This window comes from Lucilia cuprina, chromosome 5 (genome assembly GCF_022045245.1).
Source record: "Lucilia cuprina isolate Lc7/37 chromosome 5, ASM2204524v1, whole genome shotgun sequence".
NCBI classification, from domain to species: domain Eukaryota; kingdom Metazoa; phylum Arthropoda; class Insecta; order Diptera; family Calliphoridae; genus Lucilia; species Lucilia cuprina.
The window spans coordinates 64,148,321-64,167,757 of NC_060953.1; the positions used below are offsets into that span (position 1 = coordinate 64,148,321).

At 27.5% G+C, this 19,437-nt stretch overlaps 1 protein-coding gene and 1 long non-coding RNA gene across 2 annotated transcripts in view; one reads left to right on the forward strand and one right to left on the reverse strand.

The window, feature by feature from the left end:
• LOC111683125 (uncharacterized protein DDB_G0283357) overlaps window positions 1-19,437 on the forward strand; it is a 53,014-nt gene that overhangs the window by 16,362 nt on the left and 17,215 nt on the right. The window lies entirely within an intron of this gene.
• The window catches only part of LOC124420023, an 87,573-nt gene continuing 75,529 nt past the window's right edge, over window positions 7,394-19,437 (reverse strand). The window contains exon 3 of the long non-coding RNA XR_006940986.1: window positions 7,394-7,640. This is a non-coding gene — a long non-coding RNA (uncharacterized LOC124420023). The remainder of the gene's footprint in view (window positions 7,641-19,437) is intronic.

The following is a 19,437-nucleotide window of genomic DNA, read 5'->3' on the forward strand; positions in this document are numbered from 1 at the left end:
TACTAACTTACTAACTTACTAACTTACTAACTTACTAACTTACTAACTTACTAACTTACTAACTTACTAACTTACTAACTTACTAACTTACTAACTTACAAACTTACTTACTTACTAACAAACGAACTAACTAACTGGCCAACATACTTACTTACTCCACAAAATACTCATTTATGCCAAATCGTAATATTTACGTAATTTTCATATCACTAACGAAACTCTGTGTTATATTTACGTAACACGTTCATTAGGGTGGAAAAGTTGTTTTCTTTCAGAAAACTTTCGTCCACATATTCAACCATCTTTTTTAATGAATAGATCTGATAAGCTTTCCCAGATCTAAAAATTTCTCTCGATCTAAACAACTTTTCAATTCTAAAGTTGTCCTCAATCTGATCAACTTTTCTGAAAAGTACAAAACTAGATCGCAATCATTCCTGAAAAGTTAACAAAAAGATGTTTACTTTAATTTTATTTTTATAAAACTTACCAAAATTTTCATATATAAAGATAATTATTTAGTTAAAATTAAGCTCAAAATCTGCTTAATATTTCTTGCGAACTGTACAAAATACACGTTTAAGCTGAATCATAATATTAACGAATATTTCGTGACAATAATGTAAAATTTCGAATCATTAACGAAAAATTATCATTTTATTAGGGTGATGACTTTTGTTCTTATAAAAAATGCTTATAATCTTATTCACTATTATATTATTAGAGATTTTCAATTCGTTCAATTACACAGAACAATAAAATTAAAACAATTCGAAACCCATTGAAAATATATGGGGAACGATATCTCGCAAAACTAAAAGAGAAATTCTAAGACCAAGTAAAACATTGATCAAAAGCTACCTAATATTTCTTGTTAGCTGAAACTATTAATTGCTTATAATTTAAGCAATTTTTATAGATGAAATTATGTTATAGTTTTTAAAACATCAATATTTTTAAAATGGACAAAAGAAAATATTTGGAAGTTGCGTGCTATAAAATTGACTTTTGTAAAAATTAAATAATTATATAAAAAAAATTACCACACAATTTAGCCTTCACTTATAAAACCGTTTAAAAACAATTTTTGTAATAAAGAAATATTTAACATTACATACATTGATTTCATAATTTCGGTATAATATAAAGTAAATGAAATTTCCCAAAAATATAATTAAACTGCCATTACAATTAGTAAAACAAAGTGTTAGCACTTTTTTATAATTAATAAAAAAGTTTATTAAAGATGTATTAATATATTTTTAAAGTCGAAATTAGAAATGGTTTATAACTGATTTAAAGTGATTTTTCATATGTAGCTATATGTATAAAAACTTATCATTTTCTTAATAGCAAATTTTCATAAATAATATTCTTAAAATATATATAAAATATTGCAACAGTTGAAAATTTTGTAATTTTCTTGTTTCCTTGTGGCAATTTTGATAATTTTATTTCTCAAAAAAAAAAATCTTAAATTATTGTGTATTTTAAAATTGTAATTGAAATCTGCATGCGTGCTGAGGCAAAATAAAATCTATCTAATAAATACACATTTAACTAATAGACTTAAAAAACCTTGTTAGTAATTGACACAATTTTTGTTTTTCGAAAAAAGTTAAGAAAAATAAAATAACATTATGTACCTACTACCACCGGTAGAATGACCAAACATTTTTGTGTTGAAACTATGTATACATACATATTCAAACTAATATTACTCCATATAAATATCCGTATAAACATTTTAGATTTCTTTTTTTTTTCAAATAATATACCAGAGTTAAAATGAGTTTGTGGAAAATACAAAATTAAACAAATTTTAACACCAGTTTTATATACGACTCATACTCGTAAATAAATTTGTTACATATAATTTGTTTATTAGACGTAAAACTGACATACAACAACATGACATGGCTGATGTCGACAACTTCCTCATGCAACATTTACACTAGCAGTGATGATAGTGACTCATACTTACTCAAGAACATACTTATAAAGAACTACAACATACTGCTTGCATTACTTAGAAGTAGTTTTCTAATAACTTACAAATCATATATTATGTCAATACTTATTTTTTTGACTTGACATGAACAAGATCTAAAAAATGAAATTATTGTTAGTGTAAAGTTTTCCACAGTCTGAAAAACTTTTCTTATATAGGGTTGCAATTTGAAGAACCGTTGTTGTAAAAAGTTGCTCACATTATTTTTCATTAAAGTAAAACGTTCTTCACACTGTAAATAGTTTTTCTATCCAAAAATTGCTTTAATTTACAGATCACACTTTTAACTTAGTTGCTCACACTCGCATTAGTTTTCTTGATAAAAGTTGATTAAAATCACACCAACGTTTTTCGTTAAAAGTTGCTGAACATTTGATGAATCTAAAAAAATTTTGGTTCCAAATTAAGCAATTTTCCTTACAAAGAATTGTTCACAATTTCTTTCGCAAACTCTGAATAGTTTTTCTAGATAAAAGTTGTTTAAAATCAGACTAACTTTTTTAACCAAGAGCTGCTCATAAAAAGATAAATATTTGAAGTCAAGAGTTGCTAAAAATGTTCTAAATTTCACTAGTAGAAAGTTGCTCGTAATCGTTCTAACTTTTCGTACAACTTGACTTTCTAGTAAACAATCTTTTTAATTTCACTAATCATTCCAACTTTTCTACGAAACGTTTCTACGAAAAAGTTGCACACAATCTGATTTTCTATTCCAGTAAAAAGTTGTTTGCAATCCAATCAAGATCTCTAGTTGCTCACCATCTGATTCTATATTCTAATAACATTTTTTTTACAATCTATATTTTTAGTAGTAAATTGTTCACACTTTATAAGATTTTCGGGTCAAATTTGTTGCAAAATAAGCAATTTCTTTAGTAAAAACTTTCACACAAGTTGCATATATTCGGATCACTTTGCTACAGTTGTTCAAACACTTACCACCATTTTAAGTAAAACATATCCAAAAGTTGCTCATAATTAGGGTTCTATAGTTGAATCGAAAAGTTGACTTTTCGATTTTTTGCATTTTACTTTTTTCATTAAATTAAAAGTCCACTTTTAGACGTTCCGACTTTTATTATTTTATAAATAGTCGATTTTCTGATTTTTCCGACTCAGACTTTTTCTGAAATTTTTTGACTATTTTCGGGTTTTTTCGTTTTATTTTTGGACTGTTTTCGGGGTTTTCCGACTATTTTAGAGTTTTTGACTTTTTTCCACTTTTTTTAAATTTTCGACTATTTTTGACTTTTTTTACTATTTTCGACTTTTTGACTTTTTTTTGACTTTTTTCGAATTTTTTTTCGACTTATCGACTTTTTTCAACTAATCGACTTTTTTCGACATTCCGACTTTCTTCATAGACTATAGTCGAGTTATCGACTTTTTTGGAACAAAATTGTCGACTTCGAATTTTTGACAAAATAGTCGACTTCGACTTTTGGACAAAAAGTCGATTGTTCGATTATTCGAAAGTTGATTTATAGAACCCTACTTATAATCTGATTCACTATTCTAATATATAATCGTTCAATCTTTCGTAGAACTCGACATTTTAGTAAGAATCACAATCTATTACTCCATTCTAGTAAAAAGTTGCTTAAAATTTGATCTAGAATTCTAATAAAAAGTTGCTAACATTTTATAAGCTACTTGGTAAAAACTTGCTCACAATCTCCCTTTTATATCAGCTAAAAAGTTGCTTACATTCTGCTCAAATTGTCTTCAAAAAAAGTTGTTCACACAATTTCTACCATTTTAGGCAAAAAATTTTCCAACATTTTGTAAACTTTTCTGGTGTAAAGTCTCGTTTCTGTGAAAATGATTGTGTTAGTGTGAACACTCCGTAATACAACAGTATTTCTAATTGTATTTTTGAAGTTTTTAACAAAATTTAAATGTATGAAAAAAATGGAAATGGTGTAAGTTGTGACACAAATAATGTTTGTTTTGGGTTTAATTAATGTTTAAACCACAAATATATGTAAACAAGTGTTTAGACATATACAAATACATACATAATATACAGTAAACGACAAAAATACTACACAGCAAGCATTCTAATATCTTTACCACAAGTACGAAAAAACACATTGAAATTATAAGATAACTACCATTCGGAAATGTTGAAAACATTGAGTAAATGAAGGATTTAATTAACATGAAATGTATTTCATGGAAATATAATGATTGGATTAAATCATATTTAAACCTTGGTTAAACCTTTTAAAAAGTTCGTTAAATAACAAATTTAAATTTGGTCATACTTTTTAAAAAAAAACTTCAAGTACTTTATCAACAAACATTTTTTCCATTGCATTAACATGTTACTACTGTGTTAACTTGTCTTTTAACCGTCCGTTTTGGTAAATGATCTTAGACATGTTGACAGATCACGCTTAAATTTGGTTGTCTACTGCAACTCTAGATAGTAATTAAAAGAACATGTACCGGATATAGTTTGAGTCTATTGCACTTATTGCTTCGATAACAAACATAAAATGAGGAAATATTTGTACAGTTAATTATACAATGTAAATTCTGGTTTATGTATTAAGGATTTTGCAGTCAATTTGTAAGAAAATTTTAGAAAAGTTGTTTATTTTGGGTAATAACTAATTAGTTATCACTTAAGTTATTTAAGAATTTTGTTTCAATTTAATTTGTTAGTTTTATAAACTAATGTTAATATTAAATAAATTATGAGAATTTGTTTCTTAAATTATTTAGTGTAAATATTTATTAAATATATTAATTAAAATAACCTCAAAACATCTAACAACATTCCGCAAATGTGTGTGTGTGTGTGTACGTGTGAATTTATACACACGCAGGTACGCACGTGTGTATTACAAGTGTTTGTGAAGTATTAACAGTGGTGGCAGTTGCACTTTAGGCTAATGCAACGACACACTTATATAAAATGTTAAAGCATTGGACTATGTGGTTGTGTTACCCTACAGTATATATAGGAAAAGTTTAAGTCGTATTTTCAATTTGTACAATTTTTTTCAATTAAGTTAAGTTTAAATGGCATATATGTCACTATCGGGACTGTTGTGCGCTATTTTACGACAGTATCTAGTGATACTCTGGTCCAGACTGGTGGCAACTTGTTTAAAGCAATTTTTCTTACAAAGAATTGTTAACGATTTTATCAACTTTTTTACTAAAAAGTTGGTGAACATTTGGTCAACTTTTTGGGTAAATAGTTGTCCAGTTGGAATGATTAACTTGTCTAGTAAAAAATTCCTCCTCACACTTTGTATTTCTAGCCAAATGCTGCTGAAGTTCACAATATGACAAATTATTATAATCAAAAGTTGCCCAAAATCAACAGTAGTAATCGTTTCTACTTTGTATACAACTAGACATTCTAGTAAAAAAAAATTGCTCACAATTCGATCAAGATATCTAGCAATAAGTTGCTTATATTTTATCAAATTTTCTGGTCAAAAGTTGTGGCAACATAGCAACTTCTCTAGTAAAAACTTCCAATCTTTCTAACATATCAAAGTGAAAAGTTGGTTACATTCTAATCCTATTGCCAACTGAAAAGTTGTTTACAATCGACACCAAAACTAGAAGTCTACCCAAAACTGCTTCATCATAGGGGCTAATCTCTTCGTTCAAAGAGAATTTTTCCAGGTCTGTTTATCCAATTATACCTCCAAGATTAAATATTGCTTGCATTGGGAGTTTTTCAAAAATACAACACATTTTCAATACTTGATCAAGTTCCAATGATGAAAGTATCCTCCCAGCGGAGTCCTTCACATTTTCGATTACAAGATGTTTCCATTATTAATCAAAAATCTAGATATGAACTGTTCTAGTTATGAACTTAATTCCTTATGTTGAAGTCTAAGTTGTGATGTATTTTGCAAATTGTCATCACATGATTTCTATATAATTTCGGAAGGTTCTTGAGTCCACCACCAACCATAAATCTGATCTACCAACCATTTGAAAAAGTCGCATAGATTACTTTTATCTTTACCACTTTCAATTTTAGATACAATTTTGATTTTGATGCCTTCTTACTTAGAAAACAATATATTTCCTGGGTAAAAACTTTTAAGTGATTCGGCTGTTGCTGAGTTGAAAATATTATTCCGATTGAGAATCGGGTCGTTCCACAGCGGAGAGAATGATTATTATTTATATTCCAGTATATTCATTATCTTCCAAAATTGTGGTTTGGAGTTCAAATGTCAAAAGGGCTTCCTACTCATTTATGTATACAACCAATGCATTAATTTTTTCGGAAATAAATCACAATTGTTGTTACTGCTAATTTACCACCGGAAACCTTAATAGGACGTGACCAATAAAAAAAGTTTTCAGGTTGGATTGACTCTTAAGTTGAATGTTGTGTGGGGATTTAAGAAAGATTTAGAATATACATATATTCAAAAAATACAGCATATCCTTCTTAGAAACTCGATGAAGGCTCTAAAAGGTAGATCAGTTTGCCAATATGAAAACGTTTTTGAAGTTAGTGACAACAGAACTAACAACAACTTAAAAACATCGCCAACAAGTCACACAGGGATGGAATACTCTGATCATCTCTGTTTCCCAATTGTGATCTTGTTAATCTTAAGGCCTTTTGAACATTTCAGTAAAATGTTATGAAATTCCTTTAAATATAATTATTCAAATTATTTAACAATTTGACATTTGATCTTATAAAGTCTAGGTAGTATGATCACGTGTTAAGAAATGTAATTAGTTATTATCTTTATCTGTAGAGATCATACCATCTATTCTTGACATCATTACATATCTATACGCGGTCGATTACATCCGTCTTAAATGTAAAAATACATTTTGTACTCTTAATGCAACAACGAATTGTCAACAAAATTATAATTATGCACAGTGCTACGAGTACACGTAGTAGTGTCATGTAAAACGCTGCTCTATTCCTTTTTGCACTGGTTTTCAAATTGAAAAAATGTGTGTTTTACCACTTCTCGGTATTTCCAAGCGGCCCCCTCTACTTCAACAACTATTGACGAGAAGGGGGAGGTGTTAATGTTTACCTACTCATATTACAATGCAACTAGAGGTTTTAGAGAGGATTAGGGTAAATTTGTTGTTGTAATTTTCATACTAAACTTTAAGTATAAATGTAATTGGTGTTAACGTAGGTCAACGTGTTCTTATTATTATGGTTGTTTAGTTGTTGTTGTTTTTTTGTTATAAAATGCAAATTCAAATGCAAAATTCAAAATAGTAAATGAGGTTGCAAGTATGCATGTCATGTTGCTGTTAAAAAATATCTAGGTTTTTAACATACTTTAATTTCAATTTTATTTTCTATTATTTTATTTTTTTTATAAAAATAGCTTAAGAATTTTTAAGTTGTTTGTTAAACGTAATATAAAATAAAACTTGCACGGGTAACACGTTATAAAGTGCTTTGTTTTTTCTGCTGTTGGTTAGATTATGATAAATTGAATAATTTCAATGTCAGACTTATAAGAATGTTAGAAAAAAATTGTTAGTATTTGGTAATTTGAATTTTTTGCTTGGACAGCTTCTTTGTTGCAAATGTTGTAAACAACTTAATGGACATACTTTTAGATTGACAGGTAATTTTGTGGCTCAATGATGACACCATCTGAAAGCATTTGAAGATATTTGGTGGTAAAATAATGAAGATGAACAAACTGAAAATTAAGAATTACAATGATACCCTATAATAATGAATTTAAAATAATTATTATTTTTTGAAATTTGAAAGACTAGACTATAGACTAGACTATAGACTAGACTATAGACTAGACTATAGACTAGACTATAGACTAGACTATAGAGTAGACTATAGACTAGACTATAGACTAGACTATAGACTAGACTATAGACTAGACTATAGACTAGACTATAGACTAGCCTATAGACTAGACTATAGACTAGATTATAGACTTGTATATAGGTTGGATGAAATGATTTATAAATTGAAATGTCTCTTCACTTCTGTCGTAGGGTAAGCTTAATAAAATTTTTTGATTATTTTCTTAACAGTATTGAAAAACAATATTTAAAAACTGATTTTAAAAGTTAATCAATTATTGTCCAAATATGTGTTTAAAATTAGTGATTGTAAGAAAAAACCAAAGTTGTTTTACTTTACTAAGACCAGTTTTGTTTTTGATTAAAAACTTCTGTATGGAATTTTGGTAAAAAGTTTTGAAATTTTGTAAGCAAATTTCTACTTAATTAATCTTTCAAAATGCCAACTGTCAAATTAAGCACAAAGTTGCCAATTGTATTAAATAAATATTTAAAGAATTTATAATTTTACCTTGAAATCAATTAGCACAAAACTAAAGAAAATTAAATTATTTCTTTAATAAATGCAAATTATATATGATGGTGTTAATTAAATTGGTTAATTGTACAATTGAAAAGATGTTAAAAATAAAAATTTTGCAGAAGAAACATTAAGCTTTAATGGATAGCTAAATGTCAGCAGTTATCTAGTGCTTTATAGCTGTAGAACTGTTAAAGAATTGCATATATTTCAGCAGTAATCAAAAGAAAGTCAGGGAAAGTCATAATTATGTAATCAAAAATGTAATGTAATGTAAATAGTACAAACTTTTAAAATTTTGTATTTTACTAAAGTTCAATTTATATTTAAATATTTTCAAATTATTTTTCAATTTATTTTCTGTTTAATTTATTTTTACCAAACTACACAAATACTCGACTTTAAGTCATGAAGTCATTTAAATATTTGTCTAAAAAATTTATTGCCAAATTTTATTTAATTTGTATGTTAAATAATGAATGTTTGTTTGTAGATAAATAATAACTATTGATTTTGTTTAAAATAAACATGAATTTGTTAAAAATACCTATCATAAAAATATTAGAAAAAAATAATTAAAAACACTTACTTTGCATAATCAAATAAAATCAAACAAAAATATTTATTAAAAATAAAATCAATCAAATAAACATAAAAAAAGAAAAGCAAACATATTTCAAAATTATTTAGACCAATGGACGACTAAAGATTTTTGACAAGATAACAAGTAATATGAGCCTATCACAGAATGCTTAAAGAAACAATAACTACAACAGCTTTAAAATTTTGAAAAAACAAGTTGTAGATTTTTGAGTTGTTTTTTGAAAATATTGACTGACTTGTCAGACAGTAAGTGTTTGTATGCATCATGAACGAACCCATGCAAAAACATCTTAAAAAAGTTAGTGTTGGTTGCACCTCGTACTCATATGACGGTCTAAAGTAATTTATAGTCTGGGTAAATATATACAAAATCTGAAAAAGGCAAATGTTGTGTGGCCAAGGGCCTTAGGTGGGAGTCGAACCCACTACCTCCGGTCTACCAGACTAGAACACTAACCACTTTCCTATCGGAGGCCAAGTTGAGGACTTCGATCTGGAAGATAAACGACTCAATAATATGGACTATAGACGACTCAATAGTCTGAACTATAGAAAACTCTATAGTCTAGTCTATTCTATAGTCCGGAGTACACATGGCACTATAGCCTGGAGTATAGGCTGGGCTATATATGACTTACTAGTCACGACTATAGACGACTCAATAGCCTGGACTACAGACGAATCTAATCTCTGGTCTATACACGACTTTATAGCCTCGTCTATAGACGACTCTATAATATGGACTATAGACTTCCCTATAGTCTGTACTATAGTCTGAACTATAGACGGCTCTGTAGTTTAGACTATAGACGACTCTAAGGCTGGAGTATAGATTACACTATAGTCTGGATTATAAACAGGTCAAAAATATAGACTATAGACAACTCTATAGTCTGGACTTTAAGCAACTATACAGTCTATATTATAGACTACTATATAGCTTGGACTGTAGACAACGTCTGAACTGTAAACGATTCCATAGAGATGATTCTAAACTATAGACGATTCTTAAGTCTGGACCATAGACGACTACATTGTCTGCACTATAGACAACTTTATAGTCTGAATGATAGACGACTCTATCGTCAGGATTATAGACGATTATATAGTCTGAACTATAGATGACTCTATAGAGACGATTCGAAACTATAGATGTTGCTTTAGTCTGAACCATAGACGACTACATTGTCTGGACTATAGACAACTTTATAGTCTGGATTATAAACGACTCTATAGTCTGGACTATAGACAACTCTATGGGCCGGAGAATAGATGACCCTATAGTCTGGAATATAAACAAGTCAATAGCCTAGTCTGTAGATAACTCTAAAGTCTGGACTAAAAATGTCCCTATTGCCTGGATTATGGAGTCTGAATTATTGACTGTCTGGACTATAGACGACTCCTTAGTCTGGGCTATATAAGATTCTATAGTCTTGACTATTAAGAATAAAGACCTCTCTATAGTGTGAAAAAAATATACGACTGTGTAGTGTGACGATTCTAGAGTACAGACTTCTCTATAATCTAGACGATAGACGACTCTTTTAGACTGTTCTATGGTCTGAACTATAAAGGACTCAATAGTCTGGACTATAGACTTATCTTAAGTGTTTAGTCTCGACTGTTATCAAGGCCCTAGACTGCAATTTAATCTAGTTAAACTCCCATATAGTTAATAATTTTAGTAAACAATATAGTCTTGACTCCAGTGAAGATTATTTTCAAAATAATTCACCGTTAGTTATACAGGTTTAAGGAATATTCATGAAATGAAATGTTTTGAATTTAAAAATACTCTTGGGTGAGTCAATAAAGTAAATTTTTATTAACTCTAAAAACAATTTTAAAACAATAGTGGAAAATCCACTTTTAAACCACCAACATCTTTCAACACAAAAAAATAACTTCCAAAAATTTGTTTAATTTAATTGCTCGACTTTAAATTATTTTGAAAATAGTTTGAGTCATAAACAAGATTATTCAGTTTAAAACTTTGCCTATTGGGAGAGGGATAAGTGTTTAATGATTTAAATTAAAAGTGACCATTAGTGGAACCTATACAAGTGTAACAGTGTTTGATGGCTTCTTGAATATGATATTTTGGGTTTTTGGCTGACAAAGATACTTATATTCCTCATTAAGAGGAATAACAATAACCAGTTGATCTGGTTGATTACTGCAATACAAAGAGCCAAGTTACTTCAATTGTTTTGAGTTTGCAACTAGTATCTTTATGTGGAAATTATTGAACAGAAAAAGCTCTCGCTCTCTCTCTAACATACAAGAGCAGATTAAAAGAGTCTTAGTTTAATGCTCTGCGAAAAAAAGAGTTTTTTTAAACAAACTTACCACTCTACTCACTGCTAAGGTGTGATAACAGTGGTGCGGTATTAAAAATGCTGACTAGCTAGGTGGCAGTTAATTTAAATTTCATTAAAATGAATACAAAAACTAAACCTTAAGATGCTGTTTAATGATCCATGAAGAGTAAGCCAGCTAGACCGGCAGACTGGTCTTAAAACCAGCCATATTTCTTAACTTGAGAGTTTGAGTGTGAGGTGTCTTGACGGAGACTTAATAATTGTGTTTAGTTCTTCGTTGACGGTCAGTTTAGGCGCACATGCGCAAAATCCTCCATACGAGATTTGTGTATCTGTTTTTTTTTTCAATTTTAATTCATAGTGTTGTTGAAAGAAAGAAATCAAATAAATACAAAAATTTATAAAAAAGAAAAACTTTCGATCTCGTTTTAAAATATTAATACGAAAATATTCATAATTAATCAGACAACCAACCAACAAACCAAACAACCAACTAACTAACGATCAAACGAATTATCGATCAAATTTATTCATTTTAATTTTAAATACAAATATTTTCTTTATATCTTCGGCGTCTGCTGCTGGTTTCACTTTTATTTTTGTTGCAACATCAAAAATTTATGATACAACGGAGAAAAAAAAATTGAATATTTTTTTATTTTATTTCCGTATAAATCAGTTATGCATAAATATTTTTGAACAAGAAAGAAGAAAAAAATACATAAATATTACATTGTTGTTGTAATAATAAAATGACTCTTATAAATATTCATTGATTAAATTTTGTTTTTTTACAAATTATCAAAAAAAACCCTGCAGCGACTGCTATTACAGCTATTAATTAAATAATCTCCCAGAAAAAAAATAACTAAAATTTATTTAACAAAAAGTAAAAGTGTTGTGTTTTTAATAAATTTCTTCTTCTTTTGGCATAAATTTTACAAAATTTTTAGATTTTCTATTAAAAAAAAAAACAAACTAAAATCCAAACAAAATGCAAAAATATTTCTTAATAACTGTGATAATAGCTTTGCAATGGCTGATGATGGAAGCAAATGCGGCAACACCAAAACAAATAGCAACAACAGGTAAGATTCACTACAACCATTCCATACATGGTACAAAAACATTTTTCGCTTGCAACATGTTTGTGTTTTTGTTGTTGGCCCTGACACATCGAGATCTTATGTTGCGATATTATGACGAGCATGACTTCCACAAATGTTTTACTTTTTTTTTTTTTGTAATGGCGGGAAAATTAATCTAATTTATCATTTTTATATGAATTAATTGTCTGTGAAGATTAAATGTGAATTTTATTTGCCAACGATTATACGCTTAAATTGATGGGAAATGATGGTGATTTTAAATTGTGAATTTTGCAGTTGTTTGATCTTTTTGATTACAATGCAAGGTCGTCTACCTTTAAAATGGAAATTTATTAAAGCGGTATAATAGGAAAATGTATGTAAAAGTGTAACTCTAAAATGAAAGCCATCAGATTCTTAAAATCGGTACTAATATTCAAAACAATAAAACAAGTTAACAAATACAACGTTTTAAATTCTGTTTCAGAAATTCTCCTAAAAATTATGAATTTCAGGAAAACGTGTTAAAAAATTTACTTGTCTTGAAAAACTTTAGTTGTCTAACTAGAACTCATTTGAGAATCCAGTAAGAATCAAGCAAATAATTCTTAATTTCAAAAATTTGTTAAATTTTTATTTTTAGTAAAAATAAACTTAAAATATTATTTTATGTTATGTCGTTAAAAAAACTGAATAACTAATAGAGATTTTAACTTTTTAATGATAAGACGATTTCTCAAAAGTTACACAATTATAAAAACTATTTATTCATATTTTTTTATGATAAATTTCAAACATTTTATAGTTTAACCTTTGAACCAACCTTATAAATTTCATTTATAACAAAATTTGCCAAACCGATTTACCGAAAATTTGACATGTATTCTTTAAATGGATTTAGAAATATTAGATGTGGTTTGACACAATAGTTTATGTCCATTTTTTTGTAAACTATTTAAACTTATATAATATTGTCTGTATGACAGACAAAATACAGTATCGATTTTAACGAAACTTGAACTTACAACCTGTTTTGATGACCCGCCTCTTTTAAACGCCCATTTTAGGCAAAACAGAGAAGATCAGCTAAATCAAATACAATTAACGTCTTGACTCGTTGTTATTTGATATTATTGGATTGCTACGCCCTTTTTCATAATGTTTTACTAAAAATGTAATGGAATAAAATGAGTTCTGATTGTGTAATGTAAGTAACCTTAACAAAAGATAACTTAATATTAATATTATTTATTTCATATTTGGAACAAGAAACGTATAAAACTGTTTTTTTATATTAAATCTTAGGGATACCAGAAAACTTATATATGGTTGTCTGGTACTTTTAAGGGTTGAATTTTTATAACAAAAGTGATTTTGGTACCTTTTTTGCACTTTATAACTTTTCAACTTATAATATATTATAAGTTTCTACTGATGTTTGTAACACACAAAAATATTGGTCTTATACCTACCTTAAAGTATACCGATCGACTGGGATTACTTTCTGAGTCGATTAAGCCATGTCCGTCTGTCCGGATGGCTGTCCATGTAAATCTTGTGCGCAAGGTACAGGTCGAAATTTTCAAGACCTACCGGAGCCCACTTGAAAAATGATTAAAATCGTTCAATATTTCACCTAGCCCCATACAACCCTACTCCCCGGAAATGGCTTTTGAGTTTAAAATTATGTTAAATTTTGTAGTATATCGGAAAAACTTCGTTTTATATAGGTCTTAATAATACTACCGATTTTCATAATTATCGGAATTTATTTGACCCTAGCTCCCATACAAATTCCCCTTGAAGGTCAACAATTCACTTATAAACACTAGTATAACGATGAAATACAGCATACATAACTCTAATGTAAACGAATTTACCCTTTTGCCTCCATATATCCCATCTTTTAGAAAATCATTTCTTCTTAACAAATTGTTAATACATTTCGGAAATAACTTAAATGCTTTATTAAAAAAAATAATCCACATTTTTAACATACTCAATGGTGTAGGGTATCATATGGTCAGCCATGCCCGGCTATACTTTTCAACTTGTTCGTTCATTAAATTGTAACATTCTTTAATATTAAACATAAAAACAATGCGTTGTCGAAATCACAACGATGCATTACCAAAATGACACCGTGTATAATCGAAATGACAACGTTTGCGTTTTCAAAATTACAACTGTGGTTGTCCTAATAAATGCCTAGATGTATTTATTTGAATTTGATAGATATAAATCCTTCCTACAAAAAGTAGCGCATGGGACACCCTAATTTTGCGATATCTTTAACATTCTTAATAATATTGTAAAAATATTAAAAGTGTTAATAATACATTTTGTTTAATCTTTTAAATTTTAACACATTTTCCTTTACTGTTTAATAACAGCAATTTATGATCTAAATCATATAGTAGTAGTATTGAAATTCATATTACAAAATATGCACATTTAAAGTAACAATTTAATGTTGAGTTTTAATTCTATTAAACTTTGAATTAATTAAAAGTGTAATGATTTAATAAAATAAATTGTTTATACATTACTTAAATACTCTCTTAATTATATACTTAAAACTACTTAATGTCATTTAATTGTATATTTCATATAAATTAAGTTATTTCTTATGAAACGTATTTATTTTAAAATATGTCAACACGCAATTAAGCGAAGTAGTGGATAAATTGATAAATTGTAACTGAAACATTATTTCAGATCAACTGGAGTCAGTGACAGGCAGGAGGAGATATTTTGTTAGACTTTTAGTATAACTATAAAAATCAACTTTTTGTTATTTGAAAATCTGTATAGAGATGCATGTGTATGTAAGTAGCAGTAATATTCGGTACCTGTTTGTTATGGGAGCCAATCACTGATTTCATCTGTTTAAATTTATGCAGCAGACAACATTATTTATGTGCAACTACAGTTTTCGTTCAAAATCAAATTCTATCTTTTACACTTTAGTCTTGAAAAACTTCTATAAAGAATCTTATCCCTCTACATACTTCCTTTAAACTTATTTTATAAGCAACATTTCCTCAAAACACAAATCATGTTGCGGAAACTGCAACTATAAAAAGAATTTTGCTAAAAATTCTCAAATAAAAATTTTATTTCAAGAATTCTTAGTTCTTTTTTCTCCCAAAAAAAACATACACTTTAAAGCTTGTTCTTAAGCAATAAGGAAATATTTTGTCAAATTTTTGTTATTTCTATTTTCTTATGCATAAAATGTATTGAAGAAGAACAAAAAACTCATATTTAAAAATAAAATATTTAATATTAACCTTCATATTCTTTAATGTGTAATTGTGTAAAAAAAACGCAAAACTAAGAACATTTTGAAATATTAAATAATGTGAAAAAATAAACGTAATTAAATATTTTTGTTACGCCAATCGCTCATAATGACTGCAATTAATCAAATTTTGTTTTTTAACTTCTTTGGTCGTTTGCTTTACAAGGTCATGTGTCAAAGTGTTTTTTTGATTGAATACTTTGAAGATTGTTTTTTTTTTTAAATATAAAAAGTTATTTACTAACTGCCTTTTAAACTAATGTTATTTTAGAGGTTTTAATACATTTATAAAAAATAAAAAAAAAAACAAAAATTCATAATAGGCTTGACAACTGCTTTTAGGTGTAGAGTGAAGGGTAAAAGTTGTTAAACACCTACATATATTGTATGGCAAATACCTATCAGCGGACACATCTTGATATTGAAAATTTGAAAGCCCTTCTTTACTTTGTACGGGACATTTTTTGTTATAAAAAAACTTTTGATAAATTATACTAAAGTTAATAAAACATTTATCACATACTTTTTAAAATCTTAAAACAAGTTCCCTTTTCACTCTTATCGTTTACTAACTTTTTGAAGTGAAAAAAATTTTCCTTGTTTTAAAATTTGTTGATGTAGTTGCATACAACTATTGTGAATGAATTGTTCACAGCAAGTTTACGGTAGCAATTTTCTCTTCAAGGAAAATCAAGAGAACAAACATTTTACTTATATTATCGATAAAGGTGATAATATAGAATACTTTTTATATTCTTTTACTTTAGTCCCAAAAACGCCAAAATACTGTTGGCCTTCTGAGGTAATGGTGATGGATATATTCCAATGAAAAAATTTCATAAACATTGAGATATTTTCCAGAAAAAGGCTAAATTTATACAATATTTTAAATTTGAACCTTCTAAACTTACCCAGGACAAGTCTGGGATACTTAACGTAGGAATGTGAACAGTTTAAAGTTATCTGTTTCGATTTATTAGACTTTCTATGCAATTATTTGTCCAAACTTTGTCTGGTTTTATGCTTATAGCCAGAGCCAATGAAGGCTCTACTTTAGATATTTATGGACCCGCCCTGTGGGTTTATAAATTTAATTTCAAAGGCTAAACTTCAAAACACTTGAATGACTTATACGAATATTAGTTCATAGACTATATACTAGGTCATAGAAAAATCGATGGACTAGTCCAAATAGAGTCAATTGACTAGTTTTTGGACTAAAATATTAGGTAGACAACAGACTATTATAGGGTATAGTAAACAAAGAGCTTAAATAGATTAGTTCATAGAGTAGTAAATGGACTAATTCGTACCCTATTCCTTAGACTTGTGCCTAAAGTATTCAATAACGTTGTCTTTAACTAGCTCATAAATTATTTAAAAGTCTAGTCTATAGATTAGTATAGACTTGTCTATTATTCATAGGTTAGTTAAAACATCGAAAATAATTTAGCACTTTTAACCCAAAAATTACCGATTAAACGATAACTGGAGGTGGTGAAAATGGACGTTAATCCAAAAAAGTTGAAACAGTATACTACATCAGAATATTGATCGTAGTTCTATAAAACTTCCCATTTAAATCTGAAACAATCTAGCTAAATTTGCTTATCTGACAAATCCAAAATTTTTAGGAAACAGGGTTCAGACTTAAAAAATCAATGTACTAAAATTGTCAAACATTGTCAAAATACGGAGACAAGCGATAGGATTGGAATACAAGAATAATATAATATTATTCTTGTACGAAAAGTGTGCATTCATAATGAGAAATATAAAAAAATTCATTAATACAATGATGAATTTCATGTTTAGAATGAAATGTTTCATTACCCAATTTTTTGGAGTATTTTGCGTTCCATTGCATTGATAAATTATGAATTTACATTTTTTGGTGATAAAAATGAAATGATTTTTATACCCTTTACCTGCGTGAAAAGGTTGCTAGCCTGTAAAGTATATACATATATTCTGGATCCTAATAGATAGCAGAGTCGAATAAGCCATGTCCGTCTGTGTGATGAAATCAATTTTTCTAAAGACTCTAGATATCTTCGGTATCCAAATTATCAATAATTCTGTCAGACATACTTTCCAGACGTTTGCTATTTAAATTCAGCAAAATCCGTCAATAAATAACGCAGTTATGAGCAAAATTTTGCGACAACCTCTGACACATTTTACATGAAATATTTTCACTTTTTTCGTTGGGATTTTTTAATGGAATTTTGTAAACAATTGCAAACAAAATCAACTTTTACAGCAATTTCACGATATCAATTTAACCTTAAGGATTATAAAAATTTAAAGGAAACAAAAAATTCATTACATTAATGATGTGTTTTCATATTACTAATGAAACATTCTGCATTAATACAATGTTAATGAAATTTTTCATTATTTCCATAAAACGAAAGTTTTTCTCTAAGTGTAATAACTGAAAATAACATAACTAAATACGGTTTAAATGTTTTTATTTTGTTAGAAATTATATTTTTTATCAAACATATTTAAACAATGGTATCACAAGTTAAGTTATTTATTTCTTAAGTATTTGTTAACGATTTTAAAGTGTTTTTATGATAGAAATCAATGTAATTACATGTTTGTTAAATTGTTTGCCATTAAAATCACCTATTAAGAAATCTAACACGCATTCCGTTTCAACATGGTAACCATTATAACATGTCACAGTGTTTAATGCAATCACAAAAATATAAACTGCATTTAATCATTAAATACCAGAGTTACAAATGACAATTGCAATAAACACTTAATTTTGAAATCAAAATAGTTGCCTGAAAAAAATTTACAAAATTTGTTTTTATAGAAACCGGTAACTTAGTGTTAAAATAAAAAAAATTATTTCTTTTTTTAATTTTTATTCATAAACTAATTTCAAAAATTGTAATTAGTTTCCTTTTTATTAAGAATTATGAAATTTGGTTTCTTTTTATATTTTTAATAACTGCTAATTTAATTAGTACTACAGGTTTATTTCTCTTTTTTTATATATTTATATATATAAAAGTTGTTTAAATTAAAAAAAGTAAGTTTGTTATATAAAACCAGTATTTTAAAATTTTGATTTATTTAATAATAAAAAAAAACACAAACTTAAAATTATGAAAGTAAATGGCAAATTAAGAAAAAAATATAAATAAAATTTTAAAACATTATTTAAATCTACTAAAAAGTTAAGCTTTTATCTTATAAGCTCTATTTTAAATTGTTTATATTATAAAAAATAGTTACATCAGAGTTTTAGTATTTAAAGAACTTTATCTTACGTTTGGGTCTTTACTTCTATAACTTTGCTATGTTCACACCAAAACAATATTTGACAAAAAAAAAAAAAAAAAAAAAAAATTATCACTTTAAAGCATTATTATCTTTTGTTTATATATAAATATATAGTTGGCTTTAGAAAACTAATATTACATCAAACAAATATTTACAAAAAAAGTAGTGCTTACGTGCTTTTAATCAAATATTTGATACATGTGAACATAGCATCAAAAAGAACTTAAATCAAAATGTGAGTTTTTCAAAGTAAGTATTTTTTTTTTTCAAAAATATTTTTTTTTTAATTTGATTACTTTTGCAAATAGCAATACTTTTTATTTAAAAAGTAGTAGTTACCGGCTTCTGTATACTGTAGTGATGATTTCATTCTCTAAGTGTTCAATATTTCATTGTGATTTAAAGTAAAGCTATAAATTATTTGTATTATAAAAAAATATGTTTTATAAACCAACTAATAAAATGTTATTTTTTTTTTTTGC